Below are 23,573 nucleotides of genomic sequence, written 5' to 3'. Positions count from 1 at the left end.
GTCATCTCTGTGATTTTGTGCCACAGAAAACAGAGTGTGTAACATTGTGCCTGATTTTCCTTGTGGTCTCACCAACCTGTTAAGGGATATTGAAATCATACTGAAGTTATAGCTCACCGTGTAAGTTGTTTGACAGCAACAAATAAAGTTACTTTGGTTAAGATTTTAAAACAATGAGGAAGTCTGGTGCAAGAGGTCGTCGTGGGCGTTCATTGTCAGCTGGTAATGATGGTAGTGGTAGTGGAGCATCAGGTGGTCGTGGGGATAAAAATATTCCACCTAAGTCTGGAGCTGTGGAGCCAGTTTCGTCGTCAGGCTACACAAGGCCTCGAACGCTCTCTTTTCTGGGAGTAGGAAAACCGCTTTTAAAGGCGGAGCAGCAACAGCAAGTTTTGGCTTACATTGCAGACTCAGCCTCTAGCTCTTTTGCCTCCTCTTCCGAAACTGGTAAATGTAAAAGCAGCGCGTCGCTTGTGGATGTTCACGGTCAGGGACAAGTCGCTTCCTTGTCCTCCTCAGCAAAAACTACAACAAGAGAGAAGGATGCAGCAGGCGACACAACGGGTCACTCCATGGAGCTCTTTACACATACCGTCCCTGGCTTAGAAAGTGAAACATTTAACAGGCCATGCCCATTACAAGTATATTCTGACATGGAGTGCACTGATGCACAGCCACAGCCAGAGTACTATGCTGCTCCTTTGACTCAGACCACCACATTGCCCTCTCAGGGTACAGATCCACAATCAGACCCTGATGAGACTATGTTGCCCCGCCACGAACGCTATACCACCGACCGACACAGTGACACAGACGAAGTTGCACACGAGCTCGAAGAGGAGGTAATAGATGACCCAGTTATTGACCCCGATTGGCAGCCATTGGGGGAACAGGGTGCAGGCAGCAGTAGTTCAGAAGCGGAGGTGGAGGAGGGGCCGCAGCAGGCATCAACATCGCAACAGGTTCCATCTGCCGGGCCCGTATCTGGACCAAAACGCGTGTCAAAGCCAAAACCTGTTGGAGCACAGCGTTGCCATCCGGTTAAAGCTCAGTCTGCAATCCCTGAAAAGGGATCCGAGTCTAGGAAGAGTGCAGTCTGGCATTTTTTTAAACAACATCCAACTGATCAGCGCAAAGTCATCTGTCAAAAATGTTCAACTAGCTTAAGCAGAGGTCAGAATCTGAAAAGTCTAAATACTAGTTGCATGCATAGACACTTAACCACCATGCATTTTCAAGCCTGGACTAACTACCAAACGTCCCTCAAGGTTGTAGCACCCTCGGCCAATGAAGCTAGTCAGCAACGCAACATCCCTTCCGTCACTGTAAGGCCACCATTTTCCGCACCACCGGCAGTATCTGTGCAGGTTTCTTTGCCAGCCAAAAGCAGTCAGGGTCAGGGAATCACCAGTTTTGTAGGAGGAAATATTGCATCTAGGGCACCGGCGGAAACAATACCGTCTCCAACCGTCTCTCAGTCTGCCATGTACACCGGCACACCCGAAAGTTCCACGATCTCCAGCTCTCCAGTCCAGCTCACCCTACATGAGACTCTGGTTAGAAAAAGGAAGTACTTATCCTCGCATCCGCGTACACAGGGTTTTAACGCCCACATAGCTAGACTAATCTCGTTAGAGATGATGCCCTACCGGTTAGTTGAAAGCGAAGCTTTCAAAGCCCTGATGGAGTACGCTGAACCACGATACGAGCTACCCAGTCGACACTTTTTTTCCAGAAAAGCCATCCCAGCCCTGCACCAGCATGTTAAACAGCGCATCGTCCATGCACTCAGGCAATCTGTGAGTACAAAGGTGCACCTGACTACAGATGCATGGACCAGTAGGCATGGCCAGGGACGTTATGTGTCCATCACGGCACACTGGGTGAATGTGGTGGATGCAGGGTCCACAGGCGACATCAATTTAGGGACAGTTGTGCCTAGCCCACGGTCTAGGAAACAGTTGGCTGTAGGCGTTCGCACCCCCTCCTCCTCCTCCTCCTCGTCCTCCTGCAGAAGCTACAGCTCTTCCACAGAACGCAGTCTGCCAACCACTCCATCGGCAGATGACACTGTTGCACACCAGTTGTCCCATTATGGGCCAGCTACTGCCAAGCGTCAGCAGGCTGTATTGGCTATGAAGTGCTTGGGCGACAATAGACACACCGCGGAAGTTCTGTCCGAGTTCTTGCAACAAGAAACGCAGTCGTGGCTGGGCACAGTAGATCTTGAGGCAGGCAAGGTAGTGAGTGATAACGGAAGGAATTTCATGGCTGCCATCTCCCTTTCCCAACTGAAACACATTCCTTGCCTGGCTCACACCTTAAACCTGGTGGTGCAGTGCTTATTGAAAACTTATCCTGGGTTCTCCGACCTGCTCCTCAAAGTGCGTGCACTTTGCTCACATATCCGACGTTCGCCTGTACACGCCAGCCGTATGCAGACCTATCAGCGGTCTTTGAACCTTCCCCAGCATCGCCTAATCATAGACGTTGCAACAAGGTGGAACTCAACACTGCACATGCTTCAGAGACTGTGCGAACAGAGGCGTGCTGTTATTTATTTGTGGGAGGATACACGGGCAGGCAGTAGGATGGCAGACATGGAGTTGTCAGGTGTGCAGTGGTCTAAGATACAAGACATGTGTCAAGTCCTTCAGTGCTTTGAGGAATGCACACGGCTGGTTAGTGCAGACAACGCCGTAATAAGCATGAGCATCCCCCTAATGCGTCTGCTGATGCAAAGTTTGACGCACATAAAGGAGCAGGCGTCTGCACCAGAGGAAGAGGAAAGCCTTGATGACAGTCAGCCATTGTCTGGTCAGGGCAGTGTACAGGACGAGGTAGTGGGCGAAGAGGAGGTGGAGGACGAGGAGGATGATGGGGATGAGTATATTTTTAATGCCGAACCTTTCCCGGGGGCACAGGAATTTGGTTGCGTGTCACGGCCGGGTTCTGGTTTTTTGAGGGACACAAGTGACGTAGATTTGCCTGCAACTGCCCCTCAACCAATCACAACCGGAGATTTGACAACTGGAACTTTGGCCCACATGGCGGATTATGCCTTACGTATCCTAAAAAGGGACACACGCATTACGAAAATGATGAACGATGACGATTACTGGTTGGCCTGCCTCCTTGATCCACGCTATAAAGGCAAATTGCAAAATATTATGCCACATGAGAACTTGGAACTAATATTAGCAACCAAACAATCAACTCTTGTTGACCGTTTGCTTCAGGCATTCCCAGCACACAGCGCACGTGATCGTTCTCACACGAGCTCCAGGGGGCAGCAGACTAGGAGTGTTAGGGGTGCACACATCAGAAGTGGCGTTGGACAGAGGGGTTTTCTGACCAGGTTGTGGAGTGATTTTGCTATGACCGCAGACAGGACAGGTACTGCTGCATCAATTGAAAGTGACAGGAGACAACATTTGTCCAGTATGGTTACTAACTATTTTTCATCCCTTATCGATGTTCTCCCTCAACCGTCATTCCCATTTGATTACTGGGCCTCCAAATTAGACACCTGGCCAGAATTGGCAGAATATGCATTGCAGGAGCTTGCTTGCCCGGCAGCAAGTGTCCTATCAGAAAGAGTATTCAGTGCTGCAGGTTCAATATTAACCGAAAAAAGGACTCGTCTGGCTACCCAAAATGTTGACGATCTAACATTCATTAAAATGAACCACAACTGGATTTCGAAATCTTTTGCCCCACCTTGCCCGGCCGACACCTAGCTTTCCTATGAAAAGCTCTTGCCTGTGAATTACTTTTCTAATGTCTAATTTGCTGCAGCTGATTGTACAGCATACGACATGTTTACACCTCCCTAAATGGCAAAACTCCCCACACGGGGCCGTGGTATCGCGACTTGGCGCAAGCACCCGTGAGACTGCTGTTTGTCTGAAGAGGTGGGTGTGCTCGCTTTTGGTTGACGGCATTGCTACTGGGTCCCTCATAGTACAATGTAGTGTCTCTGGCGGTGGTGGTGCGCACCCAACGTCAGACACACCGTTGTAACATGAGGGGCCCTGGGGCGGTCCCGCCGGCCTCAAGAGAGTTCCCCCCTACCCCAGCTCAAAATGTGCTCTACCACGTGCAAAATTATGTCGCACAGCTCCACCAATCTTTAGTCTATTCGCTGACATCATTCAATGTCTGGCACTGACAATACAAATTTGTAGACATCTATGATGCAACTTAAAGTAGTCTGTGTCTGTGTCCTATATTGGCACCATTAAATAGTTACTGCCAAATTACTATGTCAGAAACTCAGTAGATGAGCCCACCCCTGTACCTAAGTATGCCACCTTTTTTTTTTGTTTTGGTTGTTTTGCGAGACATTAACATCTATTTATATTTTGGGAGTACTGGGACAGACACTCCTTGCACTACTCCTCCACTCACCACCAAGCTGCCTGTGTATCCATGTAACCGCTGTAAAACTGCCATGAGCCTATTGTTTGTTATTTTAGGCCTTTGATAGCCTGTCTGCGGCCCCTACTTGCAATACTCCTCCACTGACCACCAAGCTGCCTGCCCGTGTATCCATGTAACCGCTGTAAAACTGCCATGAGCCTATTGTTTGTTATTTTAGGCCTTTGATAGCCTGTCTGCGGTCCCTACTTTAAATACTCCTCCACTGACCACCAAGCTGCCTGCCCGTGTATCCATGTAACCGCTGTGAAACTGCCATGAGCCTATTGTTTGTTATGTTAGGCCTTTGATAGCCTGTCTGCGGTCCCTACTTTAAATACTCCTCCACTGACCAGACCACTGCTGCCCGTGTACCCCTGGAACCAATTATAAAGTGCCTACAGCCAGCCCATTTTCTTATGTTAGGCCTTTGAAGCCTGTCTGCGGTCCCTACTTTAAATACTCCTCCACTGACCAGACCACTGCTGCCCGTGTACCCCTGGAACCAATTATAAAGTGCCTACAGCCAGCCCATTTTCTTATGTTAGGCCTTTGAAGCCTGTCTGCGGTCCCTACTTTAAATACTCCTCCACTCACCACCACCAAGCTGCCTGCCCGTGTATCCATGTAACCGCTGTGAAACTGCCATGAGCCTATTGTTTGTTATGTTAGGCCTTTGATAGCCTGTCTGCGGTCCCTACTTTAAATACTCCTCCACTGACCAGACCACTGCTGCCCGTGTACCCCTGGAACCAATTATAAAGTGCCTACAGCCAGCCCATTTTCTTATGTTAGGCCTTTGAAGCCTGTCTGCGGTCCCTACTTTAAATACTCCTCCACTGACCACCAAGCTGCCTGCCCGTGTATCCATGTAACCGCTGTAAAACTGCCATGAGCCTATTGTTTGTTATTTTAGGCCTTTGATAGCCTGTCTGCGGTCCCTACTTTAAATACTCCTCCACTGACCACCAAGCTGCCTGCCCGTGTATCCATGTAACCGCTGTAAAACTGCCATGAGCCTATTGTTTGTTATTTTAGGCCTTTGATAGCCTGTCTGCGGTCCCTACTTTAAATACTCCTCCACTGACCACCAAGCTGCCTGCCCGTGTATCCATGTAACCGCTGTGAAACTGCCATGAGCCTATTGTTTGTTATGTTAGGCCTTTGATAGCCTGTCTGCGGTCCCTACTTTAAATACTCCTCCACTGACCAGACCACTGCTGCCCGTGTACCCCTGGAACCAATTATAAAGTGCCTACAGCCAGCCCATTTTCTTATGTTAGGCCTTTGAAGCCTGTCTGCGGTCCCTACTTTAAATACTCCTCCACTGACCAGACCACTGCTGCCCGTGTACCCCTGGAACCAATTATAAAGTGCCTACAGCCAGCCCATTTTCTTATGTTAGGCCTTTGAAGCCTGTCTGCGGTCCCTACTTTAAATACTCCTCCACTCACCACCACCAAGCTGCCTGCCCGTGTATCCATGTAACCGCTGTGAAACTGCCATGAGCCTATTGTTTGTTATGTTAGGCCTTTGATAGCCTGTCTGCGGTCCCTACTTTAAATACTCCTCCACTGACCAGACCACTGCTGCCCGTGTACCCCTGGAACCAATTATAAAGTGCCTACAGCCAGCCCATTTTCTTATGTTAGGCCTTTGAAGCCTGTCTGCGGTCCCTACTTTAAATACTCCTCCACTGACCACCAAGCTGCCTGCCCGTGTATCCATGTAACCGCTGTAAAACTGCCATGAGCCTATTGTTTGTTATTTTAGGCCTTTGATAGCCTGTCTGCGGTCCCTACTTTAAATACTCCTCCACTGACCACCAAGCTGCCTGCCCGTGTATCCATGTAACCGCTGTAAAACTGCCATGAGCCTATTGTTTGTTATTTTAGGCCTTTGATAGCCTGTCTGCGGCCCCTACTTGCAATACTCCTCCACTGACCACAATGCTGCCTGGAGTGCCTGCCTGTGTATCCATGTAACCGATGTAAAACTGCCATGACTGCCTACTGTTTGTTATTTTAGGCCTTTGATAGCCTGTCTGCAGCCCCTACTTGCAATACTCCTCCACTGACCACACCAATGCTGCCCGTGTACCCCTGGAACCTATTTAAAAGTTCATAGAGCCTAGTTATATATTTTATTTACTATTAATAAGGCCATGATGGACTACGCTGTACCACGCTACAAGCTAACCAGTCGACACTTCTTTTGCGAGAAAAGCCATCCCAACCCTCCACCAGCATGTAGAAGACCGCATTGTCCATGCACTCTGGCAATCTGTGAGTACAAAGGTGCACCTGACAACAGACGCATGGACCTGTAGGCATGGCCACGGAAGATTACGTGTCCATTACGGCGCAATGGGTTAATGTGGTGGATGCATGGTCCACAGGGGACAGCCTACTAAGTCTGTCTGCAGTCCCTAATTCAAATTGTCCTCCACTGTCTAAATCGGAACTTCCACCTTCTGGCTTTCGGCCTATAGTATCAGAAATTAAACTGCATTTGGCCTTCAACTTTGGTTAGGGCCTACTAACGGCTTCTGCCCCTCCCTGGTGTTGCCCTCAACTAAATAAAGCTGAGCTTCAACCTTCTGCTCCAAATTACCATTTTGAAAAATGCAATAGGCTTTTCAGGCCTACTAAAGGTGTCTGTCTGTGTGCCCCTGCCTGGTGTTGTCCTCAACTAAATAAAGCTGAGCTTCAACCTTCCGGCTCTCATTAAGTGGTTTTAAAAAAAAAAAATGGTGGTTAGGGCCTACTAACGGCTTCTGCCCCTCCCTGGTGTTGCCCTCAACTAAATAAAGCTGAGCTTCAACCTTCTGCTCCAAATTACCATTTTGAAAAATGCAATAGGCTTTTCCGGCCTACTAAAGGTGTCTGTCTGTGTGCCCCTCCCTGGTGTTGTCCTCAACTAAATAAAGCTGAGCTTCAACCTTCCGGCTCTCATTATGTGGTTTTAAAAAAAAAAATGGTGGTTAGGGCCTACTAACGGCTTCTGCCCCTCCCTGGTGTTGTCCTCAACTAAATAAAGCTGAGCTTCAACCTTCCGGCTCTCATTATGTGGTTTTAAAAAAAAAAATGGTGGTTAGGGCCTACTAACGGCTTCTGCCCCTCCCTGGTGTTGCCCTCAACTAAATAAAGCTGAGCTTCAACCTTCTGCTCCAAATTACCATTTTGAAAAATGCAATAGGCTTTTCAGGCCTACAAAAGGTGTCTGTCTGTGTGCCCCTCCCTGGTGTTGTCCTCAACTAAATAAAGCTGAGCTTCAACCTTCCGGCTCTCATTATGTGGTTTTAAAAAAAAAAATGGTGGTTAGGGCCTACTAACGGCTTCTGCCCCTCCCTGGTGTTGTCCTCAACTAAATAAAGCTGAGCTTCAACCTTCCGGCTCTCATTATGTGGTTTTAAAAAAAAAAATGGTGGTTAGGGCCTACTAACGGCTTCTGCCCCTCCCTGGTGTTGTCCTCAACTAAATAAAGCTGAGCTTCAACCTTCCGGCTCTCATTATGTGGTTTTAAAAAAAAAAATGGTGGTTAGGGCCTACTAACGGCTTCTGCCCCTCCCTGGTGTTGCCCTCAACTAAATAAAGCTGAGCTTCAACCTTCTGCTCCAAATTACCATTTTGAAAAATGCAATAGGCTTTTCAGGCCTACAAAAGGTGTCTGTCTGTGTGCCCCTCCCTGGTGTTGTCCTCAACTAAATAAAGCTGAGCTTCAACCTTCCGGCTCTCATTATGTGGTTTTAAAAAAAAAAATGGTGGTTAGGGCCTACTAACGGCTTCTGCCCCTCCCTGGTGTTGCCCTCAACTAAATAAAGCTGAGCTTCAACCTTCTGCTCCAAATTACCATTTTGAAAAATGCAATAGGCTTTTCAGGCCTACTAAAGGTGTCTGTCTGTGTGCCCCTCCCTGGTGTTGTCCTCAACTAAATAAAGCTGAGCTTCAACCTTCCGGCTCTCATTAAGTGGTTTAAAAAAAAAAAAATGGTGGTTAGGGCCTACTAACGGCTTCTGCCCCTCCCTGGTGTTGCCCTCAACTAAATAAAGCTGAGCTTCAACCTTCTGCTCCAAATTACCATTTTGAAAAATGCAATAGGCTTTTCAGGCCTACTAAAGGTGTCTGCCCCTCCCTGGTGTTGTCCTCAACTGAACAAAGCTGAGCTTCCACATTCTGGCTTTCGCCCTATACTATCAGATATTAAACTGCATTTGGCCTACTAGTGTTGTTAGGCCCTTGAAACAGTGTCTGCTGCTCTTGGGTTTGCTACTCCACTGAACAAAGCAATGCCGCCTGTTTAGTCCTGTTACCAATTTTGAACTGCATGTAGCCTACTTTATTCTTTGGCCCTATATCTGTTTCCTCCTCATCCTGCCCATTGCCCAGCCACTGCTAAATGAGTCTGCTGGTACATTGACCTAGACCACTACATTCCCCTTGTACTCTACACAGCCAGAATCTGTCCCTGCTGAAAGTAAGGTTCCCCTTCCCTCATGTTATACCACCTTACACAGGGACAAAGAGGAAGGTGCAGATGAAAGTGCAGGTTCCTTCATCAGGTGGGGGGGCATACTCGTTGGCGACGTCACTGGCACAGGGCCCCTCAGAGTACGCAAAAGTGTCGCTGCTGGTGGGAGGCGCCCCCGCCATGCAAACACACCGCCGTACTTTGAGGGGCCCTGTGCCAGTGGCAATGCGAACGAGTGGGCCCCCCCCCTGCTTGCTCAGGATCACAGCACTTGCAACTTTTAAATACTTACCTTTCCCTGCAACACCGCCGTGACGTAGTCCGCATTTCCTGGGCCCACGAAAAACTTGAGCCAGCCCTACTCCCCCCACAACTTTCCCCCAATTCCCTATGCCCAACTATTATTATACAGTTAATTAAGATTGGCAAGCTTCAGAAACAAGAATGGATGTTTTTGGCATTAAAATGGGCACTGTAGGTGTTTTCCTGGCCTCCACTCACTGCCGACTATGCTTCCCCATTGACTTGCATTGGGTTTCGTGTTTCGGTCGATCCCCGACTTTTAGCGATAATCGGCCGACTGCACTCGACTCGACTCTGGACAAAATCGGGTTTCCCAAAACCCTACTCGATCTTAAAAAAATGAAAGTCGCTCAACCCTAGTAACCAGTGCAATGACTGGTACAAGGTAGAGGCATCGATATAACGGTTGGTGAGGAATATGATCCTAGCTGCAGCATTCAAGACAGATTGGAGAAATAATATTGAAATAATAATGTTTCAAAGTACTGAAACTTCTATGCATTAATTATATTTAGCAGTAAAAGAAATCTCTTTGATATCACAAAAACAAATGCCAACTAAAAATTTTAATTGTCAGATTTGAATTTTGGAGGTCAAAATCTGAAAATATGCAGAACAGTGTTATATGAAAGGTGAAAAACAACCATGATTACGTGCCTTTGCAAAATAGGATAGTAGGAACAAAAAATCTAGATAAAATCAAGTTCCAAAAGCAAACATCTGAAGTCTGTGAGCTAGGCTACTCTAACAAGGGCGGGAGAAGAACCTCATATACTTATATAATATTGCGCACAATCTGTGTAAGGCCTCCTTCACTAGTCTTGGTGATTCCTGTACAGGAAAAAACAGTACTGGTGAGATGCGTGGTCTGTGTTTATGTGCTATCCGTATGTACATATATGACATCTGTGTGCTGTCCATCTGTCCGTATTTCACGTCCGTGTGCCATCCGTACAATAGGTATCAGTTCCTGGGAAGAGCATTACAGTTTGCCCGGATCCCAGATGCCGGCTGCTTAAGGCAGTTCTCATCATTGTCTCCTGCTTGCGCTGAGATTAGCGCGACCAAGAGACAAGGATGGGAGTGGTATTTAGCAGCAGCTGTGTAACTCCTGTGTTAAATAGTTAATTATAAAAAACAGTGTGCATTCCCGTGCAATTTTCATAACCAGCAGAGAGAAAGCCCATGACTGAGTGCTGATGTTAATAATCTGGGACAAAGGACAATACCCCATAAGGTTACCAGGCTATTAGTAATAGCTCACAGCTGTTTGTTTATTCTTTCCTGGTGAATTTATGAGGGACCCTAGAAAAAAAAATGATGCAGGGTACCCCTATAAATTCAAAACCGCAAAGCTAAACAGACAGCTGCGGGTTGATATTAATAGCCTGGGTAGAGGTCAAAGGTATTGCTGCCCCCCAGGCTACCAACATTAGCCCACAGCCGCCCCAGAAATGGCACATCCATAAGAGGTTGGGGTTGATGTCACATTTTTATTGGCAGATGACATCAAGCCCAGGGGTTACTAATGGAGAGGCATCTATAAGATGCCCCTATTACTAACCCCATAATAAGTACTGAAATAAACACACTGCCAGAATAAAGTTCTTTATTTGAAATAAAAAATATGAATGTGTGAAGAAGGCCTAACTGTGGATTGCTGAAGTACAAACCCGTTAGAGACCGTTTTGTAACCTTCTCCAGCCTGATGATAATCAACAACTCTTCGGCCGGCCTCACACTGGGCGTAAGACAATACGCCACGTATTATACGTCCGTACTACGGCCGTAATACGGAGAAATGTTCCCAAAATATTGCTCCGTAGTCAGGGTGTGTCAGCGTATTTTGCGCATGGCATCCTCCGTATGTAATCCGTATGGCATCCGTACTGCGAGATTTTTGCGCAGGCTTGCAAAACCGACATCTAATGGATTTATGTGCTCAAATGTTCGGGAAAAAATATATACAGTATATATATATATATATATATATATATATATATATATATATATATGTCATTGAGACACATATATATATATATATTCTGTATTTAGATTTCATTCAGTGCGATATGTGTTAAAAGCCGGTAATTCAATTGCCGGCTTCTCATTTCTCCTGCACAAACCCGACAGGATATGAGACATGGTTTACATACAGTAAACCATCTCATATCCCCTTTTTTTTTGCATATTCCACACTACTAATGTTAGTAGTGTGTATGTGCAAAATTTCAGCGCTGTAGCTGCTGAAATAAAGGGTTAAATGGCGGAAAAAATTGGCGTGGGCTCCCGCGCAATTTTCTCCGCCAGAGTGGTAAAGCCAGTGACTGAGGGCAGATATTAATAGCCAGGAGAGGGTCCATGGTTATTGGCCCCCCCCGTGGCTAAAAACATCTGCCCCCAGCCACCCCAGAAAAGGCACATCTGGAAGATGCGCCTATTCTGGCACTTGGCCACTCTCTTCCCACTCCCGTGTAGCGGTGGGATATGGGGTAATGAAGGGTTAATGCCACCTTGCTATTGGAAGGTGACATTAAGCCAGATTAATAATGGAGAGGCGTCAATTATGTCACCTATCCATTATTAATCCAATTGTTGGAAAGGGTTAAAAAACACACACACACATGATTTAAAAGTAGTTTAATGAAATAAACACAGCGGTTGTTGTAATAATTTATTGTTCTCTCAATCCATCAGGAACACCCTCGCTTGGAAAAATAATAAACGCACAAGATACATACCTTCTGGTGAACCGTCTCGTCCCACGAAGTAATCCATCTGAAGGGGTTAACTAATATTACAGGCAGGAGCCCTGCTAAATGCAGCTGTGCTCCGTGCCTGTAATCCCCGGCGAATGAATGAAATGTAGGTCATTGACCTACATTTCCTTCAGTCGCGGTGATGCGCCCCCTGGTGGATGTCCTCATATGACCTGGAGCGTGGGAAAAAGTTCCCAGGCTGCAGTTCATGAGAACATCCACCAGAGGGCGCCTCACCGCGACTCAATGTAAGTACAGATCCTGCTTTCCTTTCAGCACCCGGGGATTACAGCCACGAGCGAGTGGTTTATCGCAGCTCTGCCTGTAATATTAGTTAACCCCTTCAGATGGATTACTTCGTGGGACGAGACGGTTCACCAGAAGGTATGTATCTTGTGCGTTTATTATTTTTCCAAGCGAGGGTGTTCCTGATGGATTGAGAGAACAATAAATTATTACAACAACCGCTGTGTTTATTTCATTAAAATACTTTTAAATCATGTGTGTGTGTGTTTTTTAACCCTTTCCAACAATTGGATTAATAATGGATAGGTGTCATAATTGACGCCTCTCCATTATTAATCTGGCTTAATGTCACCTTACAATATCAAGGTGGCATTAACCCTTCATTACCCCATATCCCACCGCTACAGGGAGTGGGAAGAGAGTGGCCAAGTGCCAGAATAGGCGCATCTTCCAGATGTGCCTTTTCTGGGGTGGCTGGGGGCAGATGTTTGTAGCCACGGGGGGGGCCAATAACCATGGACCCTCTCTAGGCTATTAATATCTGCCCTCAGTCACTGGCTTTACCATTCTGGCGGAGAAAATTGCGCGGGAGCCCACGCCAATTTTTTCCGCCATTTAACCCTTTATTTCAGCAGCTACAGCGCTGAAATTTTGCACATACACACTACTAACATTAGTAGTGTGGAATATGCAAAAAAAAGGGGATATGAGATGGTTTACTGTATGTAAACCATGTCTCATATCCTGTCGGGTTTGTGCAGGAGAAATGAAAAGCCGGCAATTGAATTACCGACTTTTCACTAACACCGCTGCGTATTTCTCGCAAGTCACACTGCAGGTCCGTGTGGAATCCGTATTTTTCTCGCCCCCATAGACTTTCATTAGCGATTTTTTTGCGCAATACGCTGACAAACGCAGCATGCTGCGATTTTGTACGGCCGTAGAAAGCCGTATAATACTGAACCGTAATATACGGCTAATAGGAGCAGCCCCATTGAGAATAATTGTGCCGTTTATTTTGCGAGTTTTACGGACGTAATTTCTGCGCTCTTACGTCCGTAAAACTCGCTAGTGTGAGGCCGGCCTTCTTCTGAGGTCCTCAGAAATTTCCTTTCTTCATGCCATGATACACTTCCACAAACTTGTTGTGAAAATCTGACTTTGATAGATCCCTGTTCTTTCAAAAACAGATCACCCAGTCATATCTGATTGTCATTACATTGATTGAAAACACAAGATTCTAATTCTACCTTCAAATTATCTGCTAATCCTAAAGGTTCATATACTTTTACCACTCACAGACATGTGATGTTGGATCATTTTCCTCAACAACAAAAAAGTTACAAAGTCTAATTTTTTTATTTTATTTGGTTTTCCTTTATTTAATTTTAGGATTTGAGAGAAAATCTGATGAAGTTTTAGATCACATTTGTGCAGAAATGTGAAAAAATTCGGAAGGGTTCATAATCGTTCATGCACGACTGTATGCTATAAATCTCTGATAAATGCTTGGTCCAAGCTCTGGGATTCAGCTCTATCTACAGATTATTTTTCATTTATTTATTTACAGCACAGGTGGCCGGTGTGGAATACTCTCATCAACGACTCCTGCTGTCACTGTTATTAGCGGCAGCAGGTGTAGGCTGATGGGAGTAATAGTCACATCAGCCGCCTGCTGTCATTGTTATCTCTTGAATACAACTCTCATCATTCTCCCCTGCTCACGCTGATCACCAGCAGAGCAGGGGAGAATGATAAGAGCGTCTTCAGCACCCGGCTCTGGGGAACAGTGCTTACTGTAACGCTTCTTCCCTTGGCGCCCGTCCGTGTGGTACTAATACGGCACATGGTTGCCACTTGTGTGCCGCAGGTATTAAACACACGAACACTGTCATCTCCAATACCGTTTTTTTCCGGTACCGTAAATATCAGGACGTGTGAAAACGGTAATTAGACCTATCGGTAATTGTATTTCCAGGAATCCATCCTGACAGCACCATTGGAGGACGTCCTTCTTACCCTCAGTGGGACAGGAACAACAAGCGGTTAAAAGCACCCTCCCCACTACACCCACCAGTGATTTTCTAAGTACTACATCTGGATGGATGCAAAAAAGAGAGTTTATTAACAGTTATACACCAATGTTACATCACATTAGTCAATAGTATAAACTTGCAGTGGGAGGGAACTAGTAGAGTAGAGAGAGTAGGTGTAGAGAGTCTGGATCTTTGTGGAACACCGGCCCCTGTAGTAGAAGATCTTGCCTGTTCAGTAGTAAGATTAGTCTCTCTGTTGACATTCTGGATAGTAGAGAGAACCAGCTCCTTTTTGGCCAAAAAGGAACAACCAGGATTACAGTTGCTCTCTCGTCTCGTATCTTCCTGAGTGTCTTCGGTATCAGAGGAAGAGGCGGAAATGCGTACAGGAGGCCTTCTCTCCAATACTGAGATAAGGAGTCTACTCCTGTGGCTCCATCTAGAAGATTGAGAGAGAAAAATACTCTTGTCTTTGTATTTGACCTGGTGGCAAATAGATCTACCTGAGGTGTTCCCCACTTCTGGCACAGACTGCTGAATATCTCTGGGTTCAGTTCCCAATCTCCGGGATGTACAGGCGTTCTGCTCAAGAAGTCTGCTACCTGATTCTTGGCACCTTCCAGGTGGACTGCTGAGATGGATTTGACAGATTTCTCCGCCCATCTGAAAATCTGGTTTGCTAGGTGTTGCAGCGGTGGATGTTTCGGACCTCCTTGGTGTCTTAGAAATGCCACTGCTGTGACATTGTCGGACAGTATCCTTACATGTCTGCCTCTGACCTGTGACTGGGCATGGTATAACACCTTCCAGATCGCATACAGCTCCCTGAAGTTTGACGATCTTGCGGCAATCTGAGGACTCCATTCTCCCTGGTAATATGTCTTTTCTATATGTCTGCCCCATCCGAATTGACTGGCGTCTGTGGTAACCGTAACACAGGGATCGAGGATTCATGGAACTCACTGTCAGGACTCTGAACATTTTTTACCTTTTGTGCATTACTGCCCTTTTTCAAGATGGCGTCTTTGGTCTCATGTGCACTGTGTCTCCTGCTATAAAACTCCACCCCAGCCTTCAGTCTGTGCTAGAGTATTCTGCCTTGCATCCAGCTCCTGACCTCTGATTACTCCCTGGCTATACACCTGCTCCTGTGAACCTGTGTGGTGATCCTGCTACTCTGCTCTGAGTTCCTGCTGCATACACAAGTTTGCAGTAATCCTCCTTCATCTGCTGTTCGTGTTTACTTCCATCTGCATTTGCTGGTTATGTAAGCTGTTGCTGCTTTGCAATAACCTGAGACTATTAACCAGGCCTCCCTGGTTGAGCTAAGATATGATTTGAACTGCCTAATAAGCATATCTATCTGTGCCTGGACTAAGTCAAGGATTTATTCGTGTCAAGTATCCTCAAGAATAACTGTGCTTCATAGACTTTATGCTTGATTGCATTTTCCTCTGAAGTTTCCTATAGACTGCTAAGCTGCGTTTATTATTTGCACCAAGTGTTGTGGACTTGAGTTTCTCTCTGCACCTGTTTGAATCACCGTGTGATAATATAGACTTTACCACTTATAAAACTGTGTTCTGTAGTTGTCTTGTTCCACGCAAAGAGTCTCCTGAGTTATCCCCTATAATTATTACAGGATACTCTAGCCTTAAAAAAAAAAGGAGACTGCTGGAACAATGACTGCAGAAAGCAAATTGGAGCAGGTGTTTTCCATAATTAGATCACTGCAGAAAGATGTGGAAGGTCTGCAAAAGAAGTTTGGAAGCTTTGAACACAATCAACAAGTGTTTGGACAAACTTTGCAGGACTTGAGCAACTGCATGGCAGCCCAGGAAAACAAACTTGCTGGCATAGAGTCCCAGTATGGATGGGCTTTTCAGGACATAAGCACGCAAATAGCTGCACAAGTGACTTTACCCTCTGGGCAACCACCACCAGCTGGCCCACCTAAGTTGCCCCCATTCAGATTTAATGGTGATCGCGACAAATTTTGTGGCTTTGTGAATCAATGTATGCTATATTTTGATGTGCATGCTGACCGTTTTCCTACTGATAGATCCAAAGTATTGTGTGTAATAATGCTACTGACCTCACGAGCGCTCGCCTGGGCGAATCCGATGATTGAGTCTCGTAACCCACGGTTAAATGACTTGGATGATTTCTTGGCCACTATGGCATTAATGTTTGATGACCCTAATCGCCGTGCAACCGCTGAATCTGCTTTGTTGTCTTTACGCCAGGCTAAACATTCTGTTATTGAGTATGCCACTGAATTCAGGAGATTGGCAGTAGATACCAATTGGGACAGTTATGCACAATTGCCTATTTTTAAAAAGGGGTCTGTGTAGTATTGTAAAAGATGAACTAGCCCGCTCTGAGTCACCACAAGAGCTAGAGACATTTATACAGCATTGTGTGTGCATAGACATTCGCCTTACTGAGCGTAGGCAGGAGAAATTTGCTGCATATAACCGTGTTTCTAACTTTTCCCTTCCTTCCAAAGAGCCTGCAGGTAAAACATCTCGGGAAGTGGAGGAGGTGCCCATGCAAATTGATTGCGTTCAGAGGCGCGAGATCAATGAGCGCCGGGAGCATCGCCTGCGTGAAAGTCTATGTTTCTACTCCGGCCAGTCTGACCATTTCTTGATCAATTGTCCTAAGTGTCCTAGATGGCCTAACAAGGTGCTAGCAGCAATAGGGGAGTATGACAACTGTGATGATGAATCTGACATCTCTGAATGTAGCCTGCCTTTAAACGCTGTATTCCATTCACTTTCTATGACTTCACCCCCAAGGAGCTGAAGGAAAAGAACTCTCACTGTTCTCTCCCTATTAAGATCCTGTGTCCAGGACAGTGGATTTCCAGTTCAGCTATGATTGACTCTGGTGCTGGTGGCAATTTCATGGATATCGCATTTGCCAAAGAACATGGTATTAAAATTCAGCAAAGAGCCTCTCCAATTGCCATGGAAACAGTGGATGGGTCACTTTTAATCTCTGGGCCTGTGGATCAGGAGACCGTACCCCTTGAAATTTTGTTGCAGCCTAAGCATCAGGAGCAACTTTCTTTCTTGCTAATTTCTTCTCCTCATTTTCCTGTGATTTTACGCATTCCTTGGTTGCGTTCTCAGAACCTAATTATAAACTGGGAGACCAAGGAGATTATCTTCCCAACAAGGAGCAACTCAGCGTTAACAGAAGCTGTCCCTGAGTCCACGGCTACGGAACCACATGTACAGGTATTTTCTTTACCTCCAGCTTATAAAGAGTTCTCTGACATCTGTGACAAGAAGAATGCAGATCAGCTTCCTCCACACAGGCATTATGACTGTCCCATTGAGCTGCTTCCCGGGGCAGCCATTCCTTTTGGTAACGTATATCCTTTGGCGGCACCTGAGCTTCAAACCTTAAAAGAGTATATTGATGAAAACCTGGCCAAAGGCTTCATACGTCCTTCTTCCTCACCAGCAGGGGCACCTATCTTTTTTGTAAAGAAGAAGGATGGGACCCTGAGACCCTGTGTTGACTATTGGGAACTCAATAAAGTAACCGTACGAAATCGTTACCCTTTGCCTCTGATTCCCGAATTACTGGAAAGAGTCCGCCATGCTAAGGTGTTCTCTAAACTGGATCTTCGTGGGGCTTATAATTTGGTGCGTATTCGTCCAGGGGATTTGTGGAAGACAGCATTCAGATGCCGGTATGGACACTTTGAATCTCTTGTGATGCCCTTCGGGCTTTGTAACGCCCCTGCAACATTTCAACACCTTGCTAATGACATTTTCAGAGATTTGTTGGACCAGTTTGTAGTGATCTATTTGGACGATACACTAATCTTTTCTGACTCTCTACAGGAACATGAAGAACATGTCAAAACTGTTTTAAGACGTCTGAAAGAGAACCATCTGTATATTAAGCCGGAGAAATGCGAGTTCCATCGTTCTGAGATACAGTTCTTAGGTTATATCATCTCTCCCCAGGGGCTGAACATGGAATCTGGTAAGATTCAGGCTATCCTTGACTGGCCGGTACCCAAGAACAATAAGGAGGTCCAACATTTTATTGGTTTTGCAAATTTCTACAGACGCTTCATTCGAAATTTTTCTGATATTGTCCGTCCCATTACTTCCGTGACAAAGAAGGAAAAGCCCTTTAAGTGGTCATCACAGGCTCAAGAAGCTTTTGATCGGCTTAAAGTCTGTTTCACATCAGTACCGCTGTTGATACACCCAGATCCAACACTTCCTTTCATTGTGGAGGTGGACGCTTCTGATAATGCTTTGGGGGCTATTCTCTCACAAAGAACTGGAGAGAAGGGTCTGCTACATCCTTGTGCTTTCTTTTCCTGTAGACTAACCTCAGCAGAGAAGAATTACAACATGGGAGATAAGGAATTGCTGGCTATTATTGCGGCTTTCAAAGAACGGAGGCATCATCTGCAAGGAGCTGCACAACAGATCATAGTGCTAACTGACCATCGCAATTTAGAGTTCCTTAGATCCGCTAGATGTATTTCTCCTTGTCAGGCTCGTTGGAACTTATTTTTAAATCAATTTAACTTTGTTATCTCGTACCGTCCAGGTTCTCGTAATGGGAAGGCTGATGCTTTATCCCGAATCCATGCTGTGGATTCCGTACCTGGAGCCCCATCCAAGACCATTCTATCTGATGCCAATTTCATCGGAGCTATCCACGATCAGGACTTGTGGAAGGAGTGCAGGGAGGCCTATGAAGGTGATGTATTTCTGGCCAACCCACCTGTGGATATTAATCTTATCTTTAAGGGTGGCATTTGGTTCAGAGATCGACGTATCTATGTCCCGGAGGTCGTCCGTCTGCAGATCCTCAAGTTGGTACATGACTCCAAGTTGGCTGGTCACAGGGGTACAGAAGACACAAGAGTTCCTGAGCCGATTCTTCTGGTGGCCAACTTGCCTGAAGGATACCAAGGACTATGTTCTCTCTTGCGAGGTATGTGCCCGTTACAAGACTCCTCATGTGGCACCTACGGGTCTTCTACAACCATTACCTGTTCCGTCCCGCCCTTGGGGGTCTATATCAATGGACTTTATTGTGGAGCTGCCTACATCGGGGGGCATGAATACAATCATGGTGGTAGTTGATCGCCTGACTAAAGCTGCTCATTTTGTTCCATGCACCGGCCTCCCCTCAGCTAAAGATACAGTGAACTTGGTTATACAGAATGTCTTTCGGTTGCACGGGGTTCCGGATGAGATCATCTCTGACCGTGGAGTACAGTTCACTTCAAGATTCTGGAAGGGGTTTTGCTCTGCACTCAATATTAATGTCTGTCTCTCTTCTGCTTACCATCCCCAGACAAATGGTCAGACTGAGCGTACCAACCAGACGCTGGAACAATATCTAAGATGTTATGTCAGCCATCTCCAGGATGATTGGTTGGAGTTGTTGCCGTTAGACGAATTTTCATATAATAATTCTCATAGCGCCTCCACTAAATTTACACCTTTCTTTGCCAATCTGGGTTATCATCCATGTATTTTACCTAGGTCTCCAATTAATTCTCCAGTTCCGGCAGTGGAGGAAAGGTTGACTGTGATGAGACAGAATCTGGAGGTTCTGAAGGAATCCCTGACCACAGCTCAAGAACGTTATAAGAGATCGGCTGATAGATTCCGTAAACCTGCACCCATGTTCAAGGTAGGAGATTCCGTGTGGTTAGCCACTAAGAATATGAAGTTAAACGTTCCTTCACAAAAACATGGACAGAAATTCATTGGACCTTTCAAGATCAATAGTATTGTGAGCTCTGTGGCCTGCCGGCTGAAGCTGCCTAGGACAATGAAGGTACACCCAGTTTTTCATATATCTTTACTAAAGCCTGTATCTCCTAATACCTTCCAGGGATGTGTTGTGCCACCTCCACAGCCTGTGGTGATTGATGGGCAAGAACAATTCGTGGTGGAGGAAATTATTGATTCCAGGATTCGCAGGATTCGGCTCCAATATCTGATAAGATGGCAGGGATATCCCCCTGAGGAAGACTCTTGGGAACCTGTGGAAAACATCAATGCCCAACAGAAGATTTCTCGTTTTCATCAGAGATTCCCTGAGAAACCAGGTCCAGGATTGTCCTGAGGCCGCTTCTAAGGAGGGATTAATGTCAGGACGCTGAACATTTTTTACCTTTTGTGCATTACTGCCCTTTTTCAAGATGGCGTCTTTGGTCTCATGTGCACTGTGTCTCCTGCTATAAAACTCCACCCCAGCCTTCAGTCTGTGCTAGAGTATTCTGCCTTGCATCCAGCTCCTGACCTCTGATTACTCCCTGGCTATACACCTGCTCCCGTGAACCTGTGTGGTGATCCTGCTACTCTGCTCTGAGTTCCTGCTGCATACACAAGTTTCCAGTAATCCTCCTTCATCTGCTGTTCGTGTTTACTTCCATCTGCATTTGCTGGTCATGTAAGCTGTTGCTGCTTTGCAATAACCTGAGACTATTAACCAGGCCTCCCTGGCTGAGCTAAGATATGATTTGAACTGCCTAATAAGCATATCTATCTGTGCCTGGTCTAAGACAAGGATTTATTCGTGTCAAGTATCCTCAAGAATAACTGTGCTTCATAGACTTTCTGCTTTATTGCATTTTCCTCTGAAGTTTCCTATAGACTGCTAAGCTGCGTTTATTATTTGCACCAAGTGTTGTGGACTTGAGTTTCTCTCTGCACCTGTTTGAATCACCGTGTGATAATATAGACTTTACCACTTATAAAACTGTGTCTTGTAGTTGTCTTGTTCCACGCAAAGAGTCTCCTGAGTTATCCCCTATAATTATTACACTCCCTCTTTTAGGTTCTTCGGTGTGGTCCCCCAGGTTAAGGATTTCTTTACTGACGGAGGAACAATCATCTTCCTGTCCAAGGAGCTTTGTTTCCTGTTCCAAGATTTCAAAACCTCTCTCTGCAATCCCCGCGAGTGGAATTGGCTCCATTTCACATAGGGTATGCATGCTGTCATAAAGCCCAGAATCCTCATTGCCTCCTTTATGGAGGGGGTACTCCTTCTGAATTGGTGTCTGTGCCTGATCAAGGCCTCCTATCTGTCTTCCTGTAAGAAAGATGTTCGGGCGTTGGAGTCTAATATGACCCCAAAAAATTTAATTCTGGAATTTGGGACCAGGCATGATTTCTTCCAATTCACAATCCACCCCAGGTCCTGTAGAATGGAAAGTGTGAAGCTGCAGTCTATCTGCAGTCTGCAGTTTCTCTGACCTCGCCACTATCAGAAAGTCGTCCAGATATGGCACTATGGCAACATTCTGGTTCCTTAGATAGGCTACCACTTCTGACATTAGTTTAGTGAATATTCTGGGGGCCGAAGCAAGCCCGAAGGGGAGACATCTGAACTGGAAGTGATACATTATTCCCTTGTTCATTAGGGCGAATCTCAGAAACTTTTGGTAGGAAGTGTGTATTGGGACATGGTAATATGCATTCCTTAGATCTAAGGTGCACATCACCATGTCTTTGTCTATGAGAGGCATTGTGGACCTTATAGATTCCATCCTGAATCTTGTGTACCGGACCCACCTGTTTAAGGGTTTTAAATTTATGATCGTTCGGGAGTCTCCCAAAGGTTTTTTATTGAAAACAAGTGAGAGTAATGGCCCTTGCCTCTTTCTGAGATGGGTACTGGGATGATTGCATCTAACTCTACCAAATACTGGATGTTTGTCCACATAGAGGAGTCTGAGAGCGGACAAGGTCGGATTACAACAAATCTTTCTGGGGGATGGTGGGAGAACTCTAGCTTGTACCCCTGAGCAATTACCTGCAGAATCCAAGGTTTTTGGGATATTTTCTGCCAACCCCCTAGAAATTTTTGTAACCGACCACCCACCTTGATGTCATTTATTCGGCTTTCCTGCACTTGGGAAGATGGAGTCTCTACCCTTTCCACCCTTGGGATAAGACCACCTCCCAGTCTTCCCTTTCCCCCTGTAGTCTGTCTTCTGACCAGGTCGGGATCTATGAAAGGGCTGGAATTTTTTAGTATTCTCCTCAGGGAACCCTTTCTTTTTATCTGAGGCTTTTTCTAGAATGTCATCTAGAATAGGCCCAAATACTTTATTCCCTGAGAATAGGATTCCACACAGTTTATGTTTTGATTGGATATCCCCTGACCAAGTCTTTAGCCAGATAGCTCTTCTGGCCGCGTTGGACAAGAACTCGCTTCTGGCGGTGAAGCGTACAGATTCTGCTGAAGCGTCTGCCATAAAGCCTGTTGCGAGTTTAAGCAACGGAAGAGATTTGAGAATAACAACTCTGGAAGTCTTACCTTTGAGATGTTCCTCCAAATCATCTATCCATAGATGCATGGACCGGGCTACTGATGTTGCAGCTATATTGGCCCGTATTATTGCTGCCGAGGATTCCCAAGTTCTCCTGAGCAGACCATCTGCTTTACGGTCCATTGGATCCTTTAAGGCGGAGGAATCTTCAAATGGAATTGAGGTCTTCTTTGCCACTTTTGCCAATGGAACATCAATCTTGGGAACTTCATCCCACACTTTAATGTCCTCCGGATTATAAGGTAAACGGAGTCTGAAGTCTCTAGGTACTACCAGTCTCTTCTCCGCTTCCTGCCATTCTTCTAGAATCATGGAATTGATGTGATTGTTGACTGGAAAAACCTTTGTGACTTAAGCATGTAAACCGCCAAACATTTCATCCTGGATCGAGGTCTCCTCTGGTGTGTCCTGTAACTGCATGGTGTTACGAACTGCATGAAGAAGCTCATCTGTATCTGCCGCAGAGAAGAGATATCTTTTCCCTCTGCGCAATGATCCATCTCTTTCTTCCTGGTCTTCTTCCTGGATTTCTTCCGAAATCTCTCCTTCAGAAGAAGGACTAGACTCTCTTGGCCTTTTCCATGATGTTTGCGGTTCCGACTGACTTGTCTGGGGAAGGTTCAAGCTTGAGATGGATGCCTGAACCTCCTGCCAAATCATTAACCTCATACTGGTTAATAACGCAGTCTGTTCATCACCCACAATCTTAGATGTGCACGACTTGCATAATGGCTTCCGCCAATTTTCCGGGAATTTAGCAGCACATATCGGGCATTTACTCTTCCCGGATTTTCTCCTTTCAGGTGCGGGGATGGGAGGCTCTACCTAGAATATATAGAGATACCCCGTAGATAGGGAAGTAGGGGCAAGGGGTGGGCATTGCGGTATGGCTTAGTATAGCCCACTCACGTGCCCCTGAAGCTGGTCAGTCCCCTCAGGTCTGGCTGTTTCTTCCATAGTGAAGATTAAATCATATAGCCGAGTTTTCCCTTTCAGGATGGCCGG

The sequence above is a fragment of the Ranitomeya variabilis genome, chromosome 5 (genome assembly GCF_051348905.1).
Source record: "Ranitomeya variabilis isolate aRanVar5 chromosome 5, aRanVar5.hap1, whole genome shotgun sequence".
Lineage (NCBI taxonomy): Eukaryota > Metazoa > Chordata > Amphibia > Anura > Dendrobatidae > Ranitomeya > Ranitomeya variabilis.
The sequence above is the reverse complement of the archived record's forward strand: the minus strand, read 5'-3'. Positions refer to the sequence as shown.